Raw genomic sequence first — 9488 nt, forward strand, 5'->3', positions numbered from 1 at the left:
CCTTCTCAAGGCTGACGGCGCAAATAAATAATATTAAACAGTAAAAATATTTCTTGGATGAGAGGTGGTCCCTCCGGCAATGGTTCACATCATCATCAGACTATATTTATGTCCATGGGCAGACGAAGGCCTCGCCAGCGATCTCCAATGACCCCTATCCGGCGATGTATAAAATAGCGCATTAGTTAAAGCTACATAGTTAACACTACGTAGCTAAACTCAGTTATCCTTCTGAAATAACTAGTCAGTTGTTTCTCTTAGCCGCTTATTTTGTCTGTGCATGAAAGTCTCTCGTTTTATTTGCTCAAATGACAACCTAATTAACAAGCTTTTGAAACTTATATCGCTTTGGTAAATAAGTTGCTATGTGTTTTTGGACTCTCGCTAAAATAAAAAAACGTACATTACTTTATAATTGCAGTGGAAGAAATTGCCGCGAAAAGACAAAGCCGTGTAATACATTTCAACATTTCATTACATGCCTATAGCCAGGAAGTTTATGCAACCAAATGATTGTGTATAATTACATTCTCAAATTCCTACGGCATTTGCCCTAGGTGGAGAAGCCAGTTTAACTTTTAAATGATTCGCAATTCGACTTGTGATGTTTCGACCATATATTTGATAGATAGAAATGTGCATGAGCAATAGGAACATATGTTGGAGGCAAAAATTCTTAGCAAATTTTGCAAAATAATCTGTGTTTACCAACTGAACAGCATATTTCTACGCTGGAACAGATAGGAAATTGAAATGAATCACATGCATAAAAGTTTGTAGTGCGAGTATTATGAAGTACAGTTTCAGTTTTATTTCTTTCAATTTATGATATATGATAGTTGATGTGATGACTTCAATTTCCCGTTTTATGTTTAGGCCACTGACACTGCACAAACTATATTTTTTTTCATAATACGGAATACAGGCCCAGAGTGCGGCTCATAAACACATCGGGATAATGAGGTGTAATTTGTGGATACATTTCTCGCTATGGGTAATATAGGAGCCCCTTTCTCGCAAATATGTCTTGGTTGAGAGCGCGTGTGGTGAAAGTGGACTGATTGCCCGCGCTTTCCGTGCAGCTACCGAGTGACTGTGACAGCCTTTCGCTGTTTAAAGCTTTAAGCCTTTCGATGCCAAGCGCCTGAAATATACACAAACAACGCGCTTGTCCAGAACCAGAAAGGTCCCAAGCATCATGCGAAGGGAGGGATTACCCTTGTACGGGTTAGTTGCGTTCTTGAGCAAAAAAGAAAAACCGGGGAGTGACAAGTCATCTTTAACGACGGGCTGTGGCTCTTATCGTTATCACAAATGACGATTTGCGGCAACGTACTGCGCTTTGTCAGGAAGCTGTTATGGTTCATTCTTTAGAAAGGGTATTTATTTTTTTCCGCAACGTAACTTACGTCATCGGGGAAGATTTTAAAACATAAAGGTCTTGGGTCAGGCGGTGGTACCTAGGTGACATGAACGCCCGAGAAAAATGGACTTGTACAGTCACTTTCTTTGGAAGCGCTGTTAACGTTGTAATTTTAACCACAATAGCACTTCGTACATGGTATTTTTCCTAACAGCTTAACAGAAGGCTAATCAGTCCTCATATTCATAAACTTATAACTTTTTACCAGAGACACTCTCAGATGACTTCAATATATTTACAATAAAGGGCTCCATAATTTCCACCATGGCTTTACGTAGGTACGTTGGCGGACTTCATGTAACAATCCCAGTCAGCCTACTCACATATAGCGCATTACTAATCACATCTACCATGGCCTCGGCTACATCCCAAGAAGCAATTTCCTACCTATTTTGATTACTTAAGACTCGGTAGGCTTAAGACAGGCCAAAATTCGAATAGGAATGCGTAGTATGGAATTAGTATGGAACCTACAGTGATCTAGAACGTATGCATTACACTCGAGTCTGTCCAGAATTAGACAGCAACATTCATTTACTCTGACTATTCATCTATCATCAGTGTTAATAAACTAAACGCATGCTGTGCCGATCTTTCCCCCCACCTCACCCCAAATTCAGCTGGGCGCAGGCTACCACCCTGCGTCTGCTACAAACAAATACGTACCCTTCACTCGCCCGCCTCCACCTTATATTCCCTGAAGTCTACAGTACACCCAACTGCCGGTGCTGTGGCACTCACCCGGCTACGCTTCCGCATGTGCGGTGGGAGTGCCCAGCACTGTACACATACATTAACACCACGACCCCCCTCGTCGAGGTTGCGTGAGGCTCTGCGGAGCTCCGCCCTCGACGACCAAACCTGGGCGACCCAGCACGCCCGTGAGGCGGCGGCGAGGCAAGCCCTCGACGTCCCCTCATGGGAGGCTTAGGCCCGGCCATCATAAAGTGCTGGCTCTACAATAAATGTTTATTCCTCCTTCTGAGCTTCTATCGCTAGGTTTGCGTCGTGAAGTCGCCTGAGCTTGCACAAGTTCTACAATTCTACGCTCCAATATCCCGTCACCAAGAGCTCGGCGCTTGTCATCACGAATAAGCTAAAAAGCAACCTCGCCTTCAGAACGTATAGCCAGCGTCACAAGCTTTCGTACCCCGGAAGGTGAAAAAATATTTATATTTCTACGCCTTAGTCACGCATCGTAGTATTCGGATTTACAGCGTATACTGGTCTAGAGTAAACGAAACAAAAGTTTTGCATAGTTTTACTGGCTGCGGCGTAGCTGCGTTGAAAATGAACTTATTCGCAGAACCTCGGCCGCGTAAACTTTTGGCGGCGACTGTGCGATTGAACACCTGCATTTTCTTTATTCTGCACACAATTTTTTTTAATGAATGGCCTTCCAGCCAACGTCATGCAGTGCTTACACCTGGTTAATTTTCAGGACAGCAGACTCAGACATGACTTATTAAGTAGAAGAACTGAACTATTATGTAGCACGTCATTATTATCACCAATCAGGTGTAATAAATATGTAAACAAATAAAGGATAATAACATTGCCTATGAAATTTTACTAAAATCTCAGGACTACTTCAAAACTTCGCCTGTTCGTCTTGTGTACGTCCTTATACTTTCTAGCAAACTGAAAGGGAGAAATTCCAGGGTGAAATTGACATCTCTTGTGGCACCATGGCAGAAAAGGGAAGGTGTAGCTTAGTGGGCCCATATGAAAGGATCAGCTGCGATTGTGCTACTCACGCACAAGGAACGACACTTTTGTATTTTTTTTACAGGCAGTAAAGTGATAAATGGTGTCCGTGGACGCTGGAGTGATCATGACAATACCACCGTACCGATATGGGTGATAAACGATTCTAATAAGGGAACATTTCTGCAAGCCTCACGGTCCTTTCTCATGTTTCTTCAATTGTCCAAACACGTTAAATTTAGCGTAGGAGAAAATTCTTACAGAATTACTGAAGAATTGTACCAGTAATTATATCATGGTGCTGCGATCTGATTCAGCAATAGAGTTAGTTAAGAACAGAACAGCAGAATGCCATAGTAACTTTGGTGATTCTAGCCGAAAAAAAATGTCTTCTTGCAACGCTTTGTGGGCATAACTCAAAAAGGGTGTGGTCTGTGATTGGAATAGTTCTCTATTTTTACACGACAAACTACATTAACACGCCCCGGTGTCTTTTCGCATTATTTCCAATACTCCTCTGCGTACGTCGTGGTAAAAGGATGTGAAGACCTTTAGTATTTCTGGAATTTCGTGAAGGTATATGGGAATGGTTCAAATGATAAGACACGTGCGCTGCATATTGAGGATAGAATGTTTATGTTTCGAGGTATTGGTTTGTACTAAGCAAAAAAGCTTGTGAAATAATTCGGACAGCCTTCATTTGCACCGAAGATCCAGAACGCAAAAATTCTGCTTTGATATAATGCAAATATACTCAGTCAAATAGCTTCTGTATTCCCTTGTAAGAATACTACGTCTGGGGCTGCAGCCAAGTTTTCTACTTCTGCGTCTTTTAATTGCACTCACGGGAAGCTATTTATTTTTGTGGTACGTTTCAGGCTGAACAAAAGTCGCACAAACACGCCTTTCTATGACATAGCTGAATAGGCAAAAATATTTCTTAGTAATGTCTTCATAAATGTTTGCCTTAAGAAAGAAATCAACTTTGAAAACACAAAGTTGGGTTTATTGTCTAAAATACATTACACCTAAAGTGCAAAAGAAGTTTGGAAGCACGTTCGCATGTTCACGAAACCAGCCAGCTATTTTTTTAGGAAGACGTTGGTACAGTAGAAAGAAACGAAACAAGAACCGCAACTAAATGACCTGCGTTTCGGAATATGCCATCTGGCGGGAAACGGCCAAACTAAGCAGCGACAAAGTGGTAAAAAAAAATAGCGGCGCCGCTGGCTTCGAACCTGCGAACTGCCAATCGTGGTATCAGCGATCGTTATCGGTGGTCACGCAGAACGCTCGCCTATCGGTTTGAGTGCTGCCGGAGGCAAAAACTAGGTTTATATACGTACCACAATAAATTCGGCGACCTTGTTATGAAAACTGCGATTTTGGAACGACTTTTTTGCCATTTCAAGAGTTGCTGCTGCAACTAGCTGAAAGCCGAGTCATTGAAGTTGATAAATCCCCAATAATACTTCGATCGATGCAATAGGCTCATCGCAAATTGCTTTTTACTGGCCAAAAAAGCCTCCAAAATTTGGCCTTTTCCATAGACTCCCATACTTCGAACTTCGCCCGCAATTTGGAACGGGTTTTCTGTCGTAAGTAATGGTACCGCTTGCATGAGATGTCGGGCTAAGCTCCTAGAGCCTATTTCCACGGTAATATTTTGAAAGATGGCTTCTATGATTAGTTATTTGGGAAAAACGACGCTCTCCCATAGAAAATGCGCATGTTTTCAAAGGCGGCCGCTAGAGGCGCTGTTCGGCGATGTCCCAGATTCCTGGTATTGTGGGATTGCATCAGTGGTTATTGGCCTCTTGGCATTTGTGCATAGTTGCGACTTCTCTGGTGGCATGAAGAGGGGCTGTATGTCTACTTCTAGTAATATCTCGATGCCCGCCTTTGTGAGTGAGAGCCGACTAATTTGGGCGTTTCGCTGTGCTTCAAAGAGTTCTGTTGCCGTGTTGTGTAGCCCCAATTGGAAGAGTCGTTCCGTGCTAGTGTTTCTAGGGAGGCTTAGGACCATAGCTTTTCTGCGCATTTCCCACGAAAAAAAGAAATTGTGCGCGGAACAAAATCATTCGCATCTCTCTCATCACGTTATGGCGCTAACACGGAATTTCAGCGCACTTTCTCAAACTATTCACGTCACTGTCGGTTTCTACACGCACATGACACCCGCGCCCAAATTGTCCCTAATTGAACATCCCTTTGAGACCATCGTTTTCCTCGCTGGAATCCCTAGCCCCTTTCACCTCTGAATTCCAATACCAACACCACGCGCTTTGGTTTTGTGCCCTATAGCAGCTGAGTGTTCATCGCTGGTCTTTCCTAACCGCTCAAGCCTGCCGTGTGCGCCGTACTCCTCCATTCGTTGTTTTATGGTTTTGGGGGGATAAGCAGATAAGCAGTAGGGGTCAAAATGCGGAGTGTTCCTTTTCTGCTTGCTCCACAACCTTAAGCGGCTTTTTCAATACTATTCTTCTTTTTTTTTTTGGTTTCTTTCTTTAAAGCATGCGCTTTCTTTCGCTGTTTCCCATTTTTATTTTTTTTTTATTTTTACACATTCCCCAATGAATGGCAGCAAGTCGTATATCGTCTCCCAAATAACCACTTCCTTCCTCACCTCAATTTTTCTCTTGCTCTTTTTCGATGTTTTCACTCGCATAAAAGGCTCGCATGCAAAATATGAAACAGGACAAGAAAACAATCAGTGCCTATGAGATACGCCGTAGTGGTCGGCTCATATTGACACAAGGTGTATGTAAACTGGTTGCGAATCGTCAATAGAAACCTACTTGCCTATAAATTGGGCATGCGTTGCAACCGTCGTCATCTGTGTGTCATGGGGACAACTTCTGTCGAATAAAATAAAAAATAAAGATAAAGTATGACGTGACAACCGGAAGTAGAAGTGACGTCGAGGTATTTTCGAACAGAAACAAGTAAAACAAATAGTTAGCGCACTGCCTATTTTGTGTCGTATAACTAGCTGATTTCGCTTGTAGACTTACTGGGCAGAAAGGGATTTTCCTATTGAATGCTTTGTCTAAAGTTCGCGCTGATGTTTTGAGGAGCTGGACATTTTGGCCGATTCCTCAGACGCCCAAAAAAGCTGTTTAAATGCATATTTTATTTCGAAGACATTTTTTTCATTTTTTTTTTCATTTTTTCTTTCTTGGTGGGTTACCTGCACATTTCCGTACCGGGTGTGTTCCTAGCCTCTTTCAAGGGCTTATATCGCCGAGATTGTGCAGTCTGAAAATGTGCGCCGATTCGGAAGATAGATCTGGTACCGGTGGTAAGGGGAGCGTTCTCGCATTTATCCCTCATGGCAGCCAACGTTTTGGGACACTATCGTTTGAGACGCTGCGGATCTCAGAATAAACTCAATGGTTCCTATAGCACATTCTCAGCCCCAACTCACACAGGTAAAGATAGTGTCTTGATTCAACGTTAACTAAAGGTTGATTCGCCTTCGAACTTTTTATTTCCCAACAACGTGTAACTGAATTTTCGTGAGCTATGGAGCAAAAAGGCACTATTTGTCTCCGAAACGTTTTTTTTTTTTCGTTTCTAAAATTGCGTCTTCTTGGCTCACTTGATCGCCGTGTAGACAGGCGTAAGATAATTTATTGCAAATTGAGCCCTCTTGACACTGTTGACCCCGTGTTTGCGCCGGTAATCAAACTCATGCAGAAAATAACGGTTATCTCCACAACCATCGACAAGCGACGGGAGAGATTTATTGCGGCCGGTGTCGGGGAAGGCGAGTGGAAAAGGGCGGGGGGGGTCTCACGAGAATGTGAGCCTTTTATTGCTCCGCCGAGTGCCGTACGTACACCTCCAGTGCGGTCGGCTTTAATGTTAAAAATTTTCAGAACCATGAGCTGTGTACAACGTCATGCCAGCACCAGAAAAAATAACACTGGAAAAAATACTGTCCAAAAACGAAATAAGAAATCTGGCTTAAGGGACGCACCCATGATTCACATGCTCGGGTGAGCAAGCATGCAGTTAAAGTTTATAGTGTTTGCGACGTCAGAAAAAAAGAAGTTTTAGGATCTTTTCTCTTTCTTCTTTTTTTTAAGGAAAATAAAATGGTTTATAGCTTTTCGTGGATAACCCAAAGGAATGGTTTCCTAGCTTACGCTTCAGTAGACGTGCTGCTGAAATTTCCGGCGCTGATTTGTGTCTCTTCTCGAATGTTTTACAGCAAAAAGGTTAGCGCTACTAGAAGAGCTCAGAAACAATACCTGCCAGTTTTCACGGTTTGTTGACAAAAAAAATCTACATCACTCCTGAGTTTATATGTTGAGGAACCATGGGAAATGCTATAGGGCATTTCTGCAAGGAAACCTCGAAGTGTGCAGGTTAATTAGGGGCGTAATAAAAATTGCTATAGCCTGCTTTTCAGTTTGTTTACAGGATTTATATGAAACGGTTAAAGGGTGTCGCCGTTGGAGCTTGGGATGACCAAAAGCGGCAGCAATTTCATATTTAGAGAAAATAGGGGCCATTCTGTGGCTGACGTGCACTTCAATGTTTCAAGTGTGCGGGTGATTTATGTCTTTCGAAAAAATTTACACCCGCCGTTGTTGCTCAGTGGCTATGGTGTTGGGCTGCTGAGCACGAGGTCGCGGGATCGAATGCCGGCCACGGCGGCCGCATTTCGATGGGGGCGAAATGCGAAAACACCCGTGTACTTCGATTTAGGTGCACGTTAAAGAACCCCTGGTGGTCCAAATTTCCGGAGTCCCCCATTACGGCGTTCCTCATAATCAAATCGTGGTTTTTGGCACGTAAAACGCCATAATTTAATTTTAATTTTTTATGAAAATATTTACCTAATGTTTGCTTTCTCCCAATTTCCACGCGTTAAACGAGGCGAGTATAGTTGGTTTTCGTGGTCTCCTCAGTGAACTATGCGACGCACGTTGGTTATATTTCCTTGAAGTAGTGAGCATGTGGGAAGTGACGTACAAAAAGAATTAATTTCTATAGATTAAATACAACCTTTCAATGAAATTTCTTATTCAACCGTTCCAGGGTGTCATAGCCTAGGGCTTCAGGATTTCATAATTAGGGGTGTGCGAATATTCAAAAATTCAGCATATCCACGGGGTGAATGATGATGAGTGCGCGAAGCTCCGGAGGGAGTCATCGGATCTCCCGCTTAAGGGGACGCTAGCACAAACGCGTTAGAAACGTGCAGTACTCTCTAGTAAGGGGGAGCGGCCACAGCGTCTTACACAGTCATTTACACATGCCGGAACGTGCACCGCGTTTGCCGACGCCATCACATGACTGCTGAGAGAGTATACCCCCCGTATTCATAAACGCTCCTCGACTTGAACTTGACTTGCCACCGCCTTGGGCAGCGCGTTCGAAACGCGTTGAAGGTAAGGCGGAGAGGCCACAGCGTCTTACACCAGCTTCTTACACGGGCCGTAACGCGCTAGCACAAACGCGTTAGAAACGCGCTAGAAACGCGGCCTTTCGGTAATGTCGGGTATTTATTGTCATCGTGGTGCGTGTGTCTATGTGCGCTTCGTGGCGTAGTGGTTAGCGCCGCGCGTTCGGAAGCGAGGGGTCCCTGGTTCGATTACGCGCTACGGACACAACTTTCGGAATTTTTTTTCATAAAACGCCGGAAGCGGAACCGGAAGCGGAACCGGAAGTGGAACCGGAAGCGGAAGTCGGCTTCCGGTTATACTATACGTATACATATATATGTATATATGGGTATACATACATATACACAACGCCATCTATTGAGCAATTCATAAAACTAGACGTGGCTACCTACTACGACGGGGACGAACGGGTGCCGCTATAAGGAGCTTCGCCCCTAAAATTTCGAATAAAAATATTCAGTAGTGTCTTATTCTATTCGGTCTTCAAATCGAATAGTCGGTATTTGTAAATACTCATATTTTGCGAAGAGCTTAAATCTTCTAATGCGAGCTTAAACCTTCTACTACGTAAAATTGGGTCAAAAGGCATTATATTTCATCCTGGTGGTCACATAAAGCTGACCAAAACGCGAGAGGCTATGTATATGGGTACAGTGTATTCAGTGGTATATGTACATGTCGGCCAGAGAGCCAGATTTTTTTTTCTTTTAAACGGCGATGATTAGCAATCTGCGAAGAACTTCAGGTATTCGAACAAACTTCCTATTCTTATTTGTTTCGAGCGCTTCATTTGTACTTCTAAAAAACAATGCTTATAACTTGCAATATGTTGTAGATGGAAGTTGCCAACTTTGTGAATACTAGCATATGAATATTGTTTTATAACAGTTGTGTTTTTTTATTTTATATCTATTCGAAAAGTCTTCGATTTGATTCAGTTC

The sequence above is a fragment of the Dermacentor silvarum genome, chromosome 2, assembly GCF_013339745.2.
Source record: "Dermacentor silvarum isolate Dsil-2018 chromosome 2, BIME_Dsil_1.4, whole genome shotgun sequence".
Lineage (NCBI taxonomy): Eukaryota > Metazoa > Arthropoda > Arachnida > Ixodida > Ixodidae > Dermacentor > Dermacentor silvarum.